General features: G+C 39.4%; 1 pseudogene; it reads left to right on the forward strand.

Annotated features, from left to right (window-relative positions):
* Window positions 1–8,683: 8,683 nt before the first annotated feature.
* Window positions 8,684–11,741, forward strand: LOC128636355 (TBC1 domain family member 2B-like; annotated as a pseudogene).
* Window positions 11,742–12,675: the final 934 nt, after the last annotated feature.

The raw sequence follows: 12,675 nt of genomic DNA on the forward strand, positions 1-12,675 counted from the left end.
CACCACTCATATCTGGTGGACCATTAAATTGCACGCGCAGTGCCCCAAATGTGAAGGTGGAGGACCGACCAAGCATCTTTATACATCTCTTGGTTGCTCTAAATTATCTCCGGGTTCCATCTATGCCATACCTGTACTCTATTGTGCAAAAGGGTGGCATATGTGGTGTTTCATGCTGTTGTGCCTGTTGCGGTTCATGGCCCATGGTATAAAAAGGCTGAAGGAGAACGACCTGTAATGGGTGTCCAAGCACATTTTTTGAAAAATGTTCCCGGTTCCTCTCAATTATCTCCGGGTTCCTAAAATCAATGGCATACCTGTACTCGATTGTGCAAAAGGATGGCATATGTGGTGTTTCCTGCAGTTGTTTCTGTTGAGGGTGCTCGACCCTCTTATAAAAAGGCTGAAGGAGAACGACCTGTACTGGGTGTCCAAGCATGGTTTTTTGGCCAATTTCACGTTTCCAAAAAATTATCTCGGGGTTTCTAAAATCAATGCTGTACCTGTACTCTATTGTTCAAAAGGATGCCATATGTCCTCTTTCCTGCTGTTGTTTCATATGAGGGTCTTGGACCCTCTTATAAAAAGGCTGAAGGAGAAAGAAGTGTACTGGCTGTCCAATCAATGTTTTTTTCTATTTCCGTTTCAAAAAATTATCTCCGGGTTTCTAAAATCAATGCTGTACCTGTACTCTATTGTTCAAATGGATGCCATATGTCCTCTTTCCTGCTGTTGTTTGATATGAGGGTCCTGGAGCCTCTTATAAAAAGGCTGAAGTAGAAAGAATTGTACTGGCAGTCCAATCATTTTTTTGGTTCAATTTCCCGGTTGCAACAAATTATCTCCGGGTTTCTAAAATCAATGCTGTACCTGTACTCTCTTGTTCAAAAGGATGCCATCTGTCCTCTTTCCTGCTGTTGTTTCTGTTGAGGGTCCTGGACCCTCTTATAAAAAGGCCGAAGGAGAAAGAAGTGTACTGGGTGTCCTGTCCAATCAATGTTTTTTTCTATTTCAAGTTTGCTAACAATTATCTCTCGGGTTTCTAAAATCAATGCCTTACCTGTAATCTATTGTTCAAAGGGATGCCATATGTCCTTTGTCATGCTGTTGTTTCGGTTAAGGGTCCTGGACCCTCTTATAAAAAGGCCTAAGGATAAAGAAGTGTACTGGGTGTCCTATCATGTTTTTTTCTATTTCCCTGTTCATAAAAATTATCTCAGGGATTCGATAATCAATGCTTTACCTGTAATCTATTGTTCAAAAGGATGCCATATGTCCTCTTCCCTGCTGTTGTTTCGTATGAGGGTCCTGGACCCTCTTATAAAAAGGCATAAGGATAAAGAAGTGTACTGGGTGTCAAATCAATGTTCTTTTCTATTTCCCTGTTCAAAAAAAATTATCTCTGGGTTTCTAAAATCAATGCCTTACCTGTAATCTATTGTTCAAAAGGATGCCATATGTCCTCTTTCCTGTTGGTGTTTTGTTTGAGGTCCTGGACTTTCTTATAAAAAGGCCTAAGTATAAAGAAGTGTACTGGGTGTCCAATCAATGTTTTTTTCTATTTCCCTGTTCATAAAAATTATCTTAGGGTTTCTAAAATCAATGCCTTACCTGTAATCTATTGTTCAAAAGGATGGCATATGTCCTCTTTCCTGCTGTTGTTTTGTTTGAGGGTCCTGGACCCTCTTTTAAAAAGGCCTAAGGATAAAGAAGTGTACTGGGTGTCCAATCAATGTTTTTTTCTATTTCCCTGTTCATAAAAATTATCTCAGGGATTCGATAATCAATGCCTTACCTGTAATCTATTGTTCAAAAGGATGCCATATGTCTTCTTTCCTGCTGTTGTTTTGTTTGAGGGTCCTGGAACCTCTTATAAAAAGGCCTAAGGATAAAGAAGTGTACTGGGTGTCCAATCAATGTTTTTTTCTATTTCCCTGTTCATAAAAATTATCCCAGTGATTCGATAATCAATGCCTTACCTGTAATCTATTGTTCAAAAGGATGCCATATGTCCTCTTTCCTGCTGCTGTTTCTGTTGAGGGTCCTGGACCCTCTTATAAAAAGGCCGAAGAATAAAGAAGTGTACTGGGTGTCCAATCAATGTTTTTTTTCTATTTCCCAGTTGCAAAACATTTTCTCTGGGTTTCTAAAATCAATGCCTTACCTATAATCTATTGTTCAAAAGGATGCCATATGTCCTCTTTCCTGCTGTTGTTTTGGTTGATGGTCCTGGAGCCTCTTATAAAAAGGCCTAAGGATAAAGAAGTGTACTGGGTGTCCTGTCCAATCAATGTTTTTTTCTATTTCCCGGTTGCAACAAATTATCTCTGGGTTTATAAAATCAATGCCTTACCTGTAATCTATTGTTCCAAAGGATGCCATATGTCCTCTTTCCTGCTGCTGTTTTGTTTGAGGGTCCTGGACCCTCTTATAAAAAGGCCTAAGGATAAAGAAGTGTACTGGGTGTCCAATCAATGTTTTTTTCTATTTCCCAGTTGCAAAAAATTATCTCTGGGTTTATAAAATCAATGCCTTACCTGTAATCTATTGTTCAAAAGGATGCCATATGTCCTCTTTCCTGCTGCTGTTTCTGTTGAGGGTCCTGGACCCTCTTATAAAAAGGCCTAAGGATAAAGAAGTGTACTGGGTGTCCAATCAATGTTTTTTCTATTTCCTGGTTGCAACAAATTATCTCTGGGTTTATAAAATCAATGCCTTACCTGTAATCTATTGTTCCAAAGGATGCCATATGTCCTCTTTCCTGCTGTTGTTTTGTTTGAGGGTCCTGGACCCTCTTATAAAAAGGCCTAAGGATAAAGAAGTGTACTGGGTGTCCAATCAATGTTTTTTTCTATTTCCCAGTTGCAAAAAATTATCTCTGGGTTTATAAAATCAATGCCTTACCTGTAATCTATTGTTCAAAAGGATGCCATATGTCCTCTTTCCTGCTGCTGTTTCTGTTGAGGGTCCTGGACATTCTTATAAAAAGGCCGAAGGATAAAGAAGTATACTGGGTGTCCAATCAATGTTTTTTTCTATTTCCCAGTTGCAACAAATTATCTCTGGGTTTATAAAATCAATGCCTTACCTGTAATCTATTGTTCAAAAGGATGCCATATGTCCTCTTTCCTGCTGTTGTTTTGTTTGAGGGTCCTGGACCCTCTTTTAAAAAGGCCTAAGGATAAAGAAGTGTACTGGGTGTCCAATCAATGTTTTTTTCTATTTCCCTGTTCATAAAAATTATCTCAGGGATTCGATAACCAATGCCTTACCTGTAATCTATTGTTCAAAAGGATGCCATATGTCTTCTTTCCTGCTGTTGTTTTGTTTGAGGGTCCTGGAACCTCTTATAAAAAGGCCTAAGGATAAAGAAGTGTACTGGGTGTCCAATCAATGTTTTTTTCTATTTCCCTGTTCATAAAAAATTATCCCAGTGATTCGATAATCAATGCCTTACCTGTAATCTATTGTTCAAAAGGATGCCATATGTCCTCTTTCCTGCTGCTGTTTCTGTTGAGGGTCCTGGACCCTCTTATAAAAAGGCCGAAGAATAAAGAAGTGTACTGGGTGTCCAATCAATGTTTTTTTCTATTTCCCAGTTGCAAAACATTTTCTCTGGGTTTCTAAAATCAATGCCTTACCTATAATCTATTGTTCAAAAGGATGCCATATGTCCTCTTTCCTGCTGTTGTTTTGGTTGATGGTCCTGGAGCCTCTTATAAAAAGGCCTAAGGATAAAGAAGTGTACTGGGTGTCCTGTCCAATCAATGTTTTTTTCTATTTCCCGGTTGCAACAAATTATCTCTGGGTTTATAAAATCAATGCCTTACCTGTAATCTATTGTTCCAAAGGATGCCATATGTCCTCTTTCCTGCTGCTGTTTTGTTTGAGGGTCCTGGACCCTCTTATAAAAAGGCCTAAGGATAAAGAAGTGTACTGGGTGTCCAATCAATGTTTTTTTCTATTTCCCAGTTGCAAAAAATTATCTCTGGGTTTATAAAATCAATGCCTTACCTGTAATCTATTGTTCAAAAGGATGCCATATGTCCTCTTTCCTGCTGCTGTTTCTGTTGAGGGTCCTGGACCCTCTTATAAAAAGGCCTAAGGATAAAGAAGTGTACTGGGTGTCCAATCAATGTTTTTTCTATTTCCTGGTTGCAACAAATTATCTCTGGGTTTATAAAATCAATGCCTTACCTGTAATCTATTGTTCCAAAGGATGCCATATGTCCTCTTTCCTGCTGTTGTTTTGTTTGAGGGTCCTGGACCCTCTTATAAAAAGGCCTAAGGATAAAGAAGTGTACTGGGTGTCCAATCAATGTTTTTTTCTATTTCCCAGTTGCAAAAAATTATCTCTGGGTTTCTAAAATCAATGCCTTACCTGTAATCTATTGTTCAAAAGGATGCCATATGTCCTCTTTCCTGCTGCTGTTTCTGTTGAGGGTCCTGGACATTCTTATAAAAAGGCCGAAGGATAAAGAAGTATACTGGGTGTCCAATCAATGTTTTTTTCTATTTCCCAGTTGCAACAAATTATCTCTGGGTTTATAAAATCAATGCCTTACCTGTAATCTATTGTTCAAAAGGATGCCATATGTCCTCTTTCCTGCTGCTGTTTCTGTTGAGGGTCCTGGACCCTCTTATAAAAAGGCTGAAGGATAAAGAAGTGTACTGGGTGTCCAGTCCAATCAATGTTTTTTCTATTTCCTGTTTCGTAAAATATATCTCTGGGTTTCTAAAATCAATGCTGTACCTGTACTCTCTTGTTCAAAAGGATGCCATATGTCTTCTTTCCTGCTGTTGTTTTTGTTGAGGGTCCGGGACCCTCTTATAAAAAGGCCGAAGGAGAAAGAAGTGTACTGGGTGTCCTGTCCAATCAATGTTTTTTTTCTATTTCACGTTACCTAAAAATTATCTCTGGGTTTCTAAAATCAATGCTGTACCTGTACTCTATTGTTCAAAAGGATGCCATATGTCCTCTTTCCTGCTGTTGTTTTTGTTGAGGGTCCGAGACCCTCTTCTAAAAAGGCCAAAGGAGAACGACCTGTACTGTACTGGGTGTCCAAACATGTTTTTTTTTTCAATTTCACGGTTCCTAAAAAATATCTCTGTGTAACTAAATCAATACCATACCTGTACTCTATTGTTCAAAAGGATGGCATATGTGGTGTTTCATTCTGTTGTGGTTGTTGTGGGTTGTTGGCCATCGTATAAAACGGCTGAAGGAGAACGACCTGTACTGCCTTGCTGCTCCTTTTAGGCAGGCCAGCTCTATGCATACATGCCCACAGACTCTGTAACACATGCCTCTTTTAGGGAGAGGTGCAGCCATAATGCAGGGTCAGAACCTCTGCCTGCAACTGTTATACTCGATTTTGCGAAAGGAAGTAACCTTACCATGGGTCCCTGACCGCACCGTCTTGTTGTTATATTTTGGTGAGGGTAATCATGATGGCCATGTAGACCACCCCCGAGAGGCCTGGAAGTAACAGGGATGAAAGTGCTAAGAATAGTACAACTTGAAAACAACCGAGTTAGCCATGGGTGTTAGGTCCAAGACCGCTTGGCTTCTTTTTGGTTTGGGTGCGGCTAATCATGCAGGCCATATAGAGCTGCCACCATTCAGTGTTGTATCAGGTATTAAACTAATAAGAACAGCACTACCAAAATACAGCCAATTAAGGGGCCTATGAAGACTGAGCCAAGGTTGGATTGTAGTATTTTGTTAGGCTAATCATGATGGCCATGTAGACCATCCCCGAGAGGCCTGGAAGTAACAGGGATGAGATGAAAGTGCTAAGAATAGTACAACTTGAAACAACCGAGTTAGCCATGGGTGTTAGTCCAAGACCGCTTGGCTTTTTTTTGGCTTTGGGTTTGGCTAATCATGCAGGCCATATAGAGCTGCCACCATTCGGTGTTGTATCAGGTATTAAACTAATAAGAACAGCACTACCAAAATACAGCCAATTAAGGGCCTATGAAGACTGAGCCAAGGTTGGATTGTTGTATTTTGTTAGGCTAATCATGATGGCCATGTAGACCACCCCCGAGAAGCCTGGAAGTAACAGGGATGAGATGAAAGTGCTAAGAATAGTACAACGTGAAACAACCGAGTTAGCCATGGGTGTTAGTCCAAGACCGCTTGGCTTTTTTTTTGGGTTTGGGTGCAGCTAATCATGAAGGCCAGATAGACCTGCCACCTTTCGGTGTTGTAACAGGTATTAAACTGCTAAGAACAGTACTACTTAACACAACCTAGTTACCATGGGTCCCAGAGCTTATGTTTTATTATTATATTTGGTAAGGGTAATCATGCAGGCCCATATAGAACCTCCCCCAATAGGGTGAGTAACAGGAATTAAAAGGCTAAGAAGAGTAATACTTAACACAACCTAGTTACCATGGGTCCCAGACCGCATGTTTTGTTATTATATTTTGTAAGGGTAATCATGCAGGCCATATAGACCTCCACTGATAGGGTGAGTAACAGGTATTAACATTCTAAGGACATTACTACTTAACACAACATAGTTACCATGAGTCCCAGAACGCATGTGTTGTTATTATATTTTGTTAGGGTAATCATGCAGGCCATATAGACCTCCCCCGACAGGGTGAGTAACAGGTATTAAAATGCTAAGAACAGTACTACTTAACACAACCTACTTACCATGGGTCCAAGACCCAGAGCAGATGTCTTATTATTATATTTTGTATGGATAATCATGCAGGCCGTATAGACCTCCCCAAATAGGGGGAGTTACTAGATTAAAGTGCTAAGAATAGTACTACTTAAAACACAACCTAGTTAACATGGGTCCCAGACCGCATGTCTTATTATTATATTTTGTCTGGGTAATCAAGCAGGCCATATAGACCTCCCCAGATAGGGGGGGGGGGGGTAACAGGGATTAAAGTGCTAAGAAAAGTACTAATTAACACAAGCTAGTTACCATGGGTCCAACACCATGTGTCTTGCTGTTATACTTTGTCAGGGTAATCATGCAGGCCATATAGACCTCCCTTGATAGGGGGAGTAACAGGGATTACAGTTCTAAGAATAGTACTACTTAAACACAACCTAGTTACCATGGGTCCCAGACCAGATGTTTTCTTGTTATACTTTGTCAGGCTAATCATGCAGGCCATATAGAACTCCAACGAAAGGGGGGGGGTAAGAGGGATTAAAGTGATAAGAAAAGTTTTACTTAACACAACAAAATTAACATGGGTCCCACTCCCAGACCGCGTGTCTTGTTGTTATACTTTTTCAGGGTAATCATAACCGCCATATAGACCTCCACCAATAGGGGGAGTTACAGGGCTGAAAGTGCTAAGAATAGTACTACTTAACACTAGTGATGTCCCGAACTGTTCACCCACGAACGGTTCACAGCGAACATAGCTTGTTCGCGTTCGCGTTTGTGGGCGAACACATGGCGATGTTCGATCCGCCCCTATGTGTCCTCATTGTTGAAACTTTGACCCTTTATGTCACAGCCGCCTGACACATTAGAGCCAATCAACATCAGACACTCCCTCACAGACCCTCCCAGCTACTCAGAATCCGCCATTTTAGACTCATAACGACCTTGCTTTCTTAATGAGAGGACGTGTTGTGTTTTTGCTCCTGACATTAATAGTAAAAACATAGCTAGGCTAGTGTATTTACAGTCCAGAAGGACTCCACTCATCTCTGCTGCAAGCACAGCACCCCAAAAAGCCCTTTTTAGGGCTATATTTTGTGCCTTTTTTTTTTTTTTTTTATTAGCATTTGCTTGGCTTTCAGGCTGTGTGTTTAAGGCTCACAGCATATGCTGTGACTACTGCCACCACTGATATCTCCCTAACAACATTAGTTTAAATTTAACTAACCAAAAAATTTAATTATTTTTCTAGTGTAATTTTTTTTCATTTTCTAATCAGGCCAGTGTCACACAGCATATACTCTGGTTCATTGCTCTGTGCCAGCCAGCCATTTAAATTTAAAAAAAAAAAAAAAATTTTTGCTAGTGTAATCTAATTACATTTACTATCATTCCTGTGTCTGTCAGGCTCACTAAGCATTAATATACCTCATTTTTTTCAGTCTTTTGGTTAATTGGTCTGTGCCAGGCAGCCACCCAGCACTCATATCTATTCTTCTTCACCTTAATTTTAATATAAAAAAAAAAGTTTAAATTTGTTTGCTAGGTGTAATCTAATTTTCTATCCGGCCTGTGTGTTTTGCTGACATACAGAGCCTACTGTGTTTACTTGCTGCCCTCCCTAGTCTATGAGCCACGACTCATATGTGTTTAACCTTTTTTTAATTTCCCCCCACCAAAAAATAATTTCAATCATTTTTCTAGTGTAATCTAATAGTATTTTCTATCAGGCGTGTGTGTATCCGACTTACAGAGCCTACTGTTTTTAATAGCTGCCCTTCCAAGGCTATCAGCCATGACTCATATGTATGTGCTTAACCTTTTTCTTTAAATTTCCAAAAAAAGTCTTTTAAATCATTATGATAGTGTAATCTATCTAATCTATCAGGCCTGTGTCTAACTGTCTGACTTACACAGCATACTGTTGTTAATTGCTGCCCTACATAGCAGCCAGCCAGTGCGACCACTCATAGAGTCATATGTGCATTGCACTTCTTAACATAATTTTAATATTAAGAAGGACCTTTTAAACAATGAAACCCACAAATCTGAAGGTTACAATAGGAGAATTGAAAGACCAACTTAACATGATGATGGAAACCTATCCAAGCCAAAGACGAGGTTATCATGCGCTTATCTAGGACAGCTCAGTGACTATGAGCAGCACTCACCTTTGCCAAGTTGTGGTTTCAGAGACTCCAGTATGTTTAGAGAGAGAACAGGAACTGAGCAGACTTCAAGATAGTTTACAAGGCTACAAAGCTCAAAATAAGTTTCTCAACAAGGAGATCTTGGAACTGTCTGCTTGAGAAGAAATGCAGAGAGAAAGGAGAATGAGCTGGAGGCCAAGTATTTCAACCTAGAGGCCAAGCTTTGCAGATTGAGAGCAAGTACCTAGTAACTGCTTCAGGAGATGCAAACACCAGTGGGGTTCAGATGACAAAGGGCCAGCTCGAGATTTTGTAACCAGTTACTAGAGGGGATGCTCTAAAGGTGGAGACGGCTGAACAGCCAGAACACCACTTCCTCAGGCTTCATCCAATCAGTAAATTTGACATCTATGGTTTGAGATCCCTTCCTGAGGATGATGCGGAGGAGAAATTAGTTGCCAGAGTGCGAGCTCTAGAACTAAAGACTTTATCACTAACAGAACAGGAGAAGTGGACCGAGCGCTACACCCAGGGCCTTAAGCTTACTAACTATATAGCCTCCTAGTAGGCTAACAATACAAAAGTTTAAAATGGGGAGAGAGTAAGCGCTAAAAAGCTTAAAAGGCTAGTAAAAGGTACATTTTAATACATATAAAAATTTACAAATGGCAATCAGACGCATGGATCCATGTCTGACTTAACAAAAAAAAATATATATATATAATAAACAAATCTAAAACTATCTAAAAATATCCAATGGAGTATAGCATGTGACGCTGACTTAGTGAGCCAGTGATGAGGAGTTAGGACATGTACATTCAATAATATAAACAACCTAAGTGAGTGATTGAGTGCACACAATAGCTTTCAACAAAGAAAAATAGCATTCACAAAAAATAGTGTTCACAAAAATTGGCGTACATAAAAAATGTTCAAATGTTCAACCGGTTATATGTAAGTGAATCCAGTAGTGTTTCCTCAAAGTGACGTGTAGAAATATAACGTGAAGTCAATAATAGTAGAATGTAAACGTGAGTGGGTCAAATTATTGTGGTTCAGCTGCTAAATTAAAAAATTGTAAATCCGTGAGGTGTATTAAAAATTAAAATAAAAATAACTTGTGAAAAAATCCACGTGGAAAACTTGAATTCAAATGATAAACAAAGGTCAAAATCAAAAGACAAATAATCAAAAGACAAAAATATCAAAAGACAAAATAGAAAATCAGTGATAATATTAAAAAGCACTAAAGATCTAGTGAAAACAAATCCTTAATTCAGATGTTAAAAATCCTTGGTAAGATCCATAACAAACAAATACAACGATACATTGCCAAGTGTGGTTTCAGAGACTCCAGTATGTTTAGAGAGAGAACAGGAACTGAGCAGACTTCAAGATAGTTTACAAGGCTACCAAAGCTCAAAATAAGTTTCTCAACAAGGAGATCTTGGAACTGTCTGCCTTGAGAAGAAATGCAGAGAGAAAGGAGAATGAGCTGGAGGCCAATGTATTTCAACCTAGAGGCAAGCCTTTGCCAGATTGAGAGCAAGTACCTAGTACTGCTTCAGGAGATGCAAACCACCAGTGGGTTCAGATGACAAAGGGCCAGCTCGAGATTTTTGTAACCAGTTACTCAGAGGATGCTCTAAAGGTGGAGACGGCTGAACAGCCAGAACACCCACTTCCTCAGGCTTCATCCAATCAGTAAATTTGACATCTATGGTTTTGAGATCCTTCCTGAGGATGATGCGGAGGAGAAATTAGTTGCCAGAGTGCGAGCTCTAGAACTAAAGACTTTATCACTAACAGACAATCAAGAAATCTCTACAGTGGTCAAGTGGGAAAACTACTTTGCCAGCATGATGACCGTGAAATGGTACGTTCTCCAAGAACTTAAGAATCTGGTTCGAAATGGGATCCCTCATGAGCACCGTTCTAGAATGTGGAAATTGTTTGTGCATCTGCCATATCAAGAAGCTGAAGGATGAAGCAAGCCCATGGCTACCTTCCAGAGCTTGCCTACGGAATGCTCTGGAGAAAGCTAAATCCTGCCTCAAAGCAGATAGAGCTTGACCTCATGAGAACCTGCCCAACAACAAGCATACACCTCACCCACCTCTGAGGCATCCAAAAACTGTGCATGTCCCTACTCGCATATTCATGGAGGAACCCAGATATTGGATACTGCCAAAGATTAAACAGACTGGCTGCCCCCCATTGCCCTCCTCTATCTGGACCAAGAAGATGCCTTTTGGTGCCTGGTCACTCTAATTGACCGTGTTCCCATTGCCACGGGATTATTATACAAAGACTCTGCTGGGATCCCAGGTTGATCAGGCGTGTATTCAAGGACCTGATGAGTGAAAAGCCTGCCTCGTCTGAGTGCTCACTTTGAGCAATACAAAGTGGATTATACACTTATAACATTTAACTGGTTCCTGGTAGTGTTTGTAGACAGTGTGGTCAGTGATATCTTCTTTAGGATATGGGGACACTATTCCTATACGAAGGATCAAAGGTTATTTTCCGCTTTGCTTTGGATTATTTAAATACAAAGAGGAAGACATTTTGAAGCTACAGACTCAATGTCCATATTTAAATACCTGAGGTATTTTACTAGGACCATCCTTGATGCACGGAAGCCTCAGTAATATAGCCTTTGTGGACATGAATCCATTTCCCTTGCGCCAAATTCGCAATCGACGAGCATACCACCCTGGAAAAGGTTCGGCTTGAGCTCTCTGAGCTAGAGGCCATCCGTGAAGACTTTATACGGGGACGAGGAGACCAATCCAGAGAGGCGGGACCTTATCAGTGATGATGAAGAGGACAACTAAAGAACGTTGACGTTCAGAAGTGGCTCACGCATTTTGTACTGCAGAAAAATCCAGAAGACTCTTAAAAAAAACGCTGGGCGTGTTTGTAAAAATTAAACATTTATGCTGGGGAAAAAAAGAACTAAGAAATCTAACTAATTGGATACAATACCCAGGCTCATTCAACAAGCCAATGCCTTAAGATATCAGTTTTGTTTCAGTAAAAGTCTTAAAGTTCACTCTATTTTTAACAGTGCTGTGGAAATCCTTTTAATATGTTCATTGTTCAGGACAGAATGTAGGTGTGAAGGTGTCTTTAGATTATAGTAAAATCTCATCTAGTAAAAAGTAAAAACACAATCCAAATGCATATTGTGAACGTCCCACAAAAAGCTCTTAGAATTTTATTTTTTATTAAGCACTTTAAAACAAATCTATTTTAAGTCTATAAAAAGCACTTAAACTATTCCTAGAACTGTGGACTGTAGTTATCATTTTTCATTCTTTTTTTATATATATATTTTCTACATCTTTTTTCATCATGTGCTTTGTTATAAGTACACTTTTGTATTTTTTCTTTTACGTTTAAAAACTTAAGTTATACTTTTTTGTGTATTGATGTATTACGCTCTATGCTATACTCTGATAACATTGATGTTACATAAAGCAGTATTATAGAAACTATCTTTTAATGTGACAGTGAAATGGTAATATTCACTCCTGGTCATCAGGATCTGGTTATTAGAACAAATTTCATTTACTTTGGATTTAAGGGAGTATTAACACAGTTTTTATATATGCCCATATTTTATCAGTAATTGAAGGGACATAATAATCAGTTGAAATGTTTGATTGCATTTCATTTATGGATAGAATCATTTTGCAGTGCATATTCATTAGCGAGCAAATATTCCAGTAAAAGCGATCACTGTTCCAGGGATAGATAATACTATACACTGGCGCATAGATACATATGCTCTGTGCACCACCATTTAAACACTACGCCTGCAAAGAGAGTCAGTGGTGGGCGAGCAGGGATTATGCAAACAGTCATGACAT

The sequence above is a fragment of the Bombina bombina genome, chromosome 7 (genome assembly GCF_027579735.1).
Source record: "Bombina bombina isolate aBomBom1 chromosome 7, aBomBom1.pri, whole genome shotgun sequence".
NCBI classification, from domain to species: domain Eukaryota; kingdom Metazoa; phylum Chordata; class Amphibia; order Anura; family Bombinatoridae; genus Bombina; species Bombina bombina.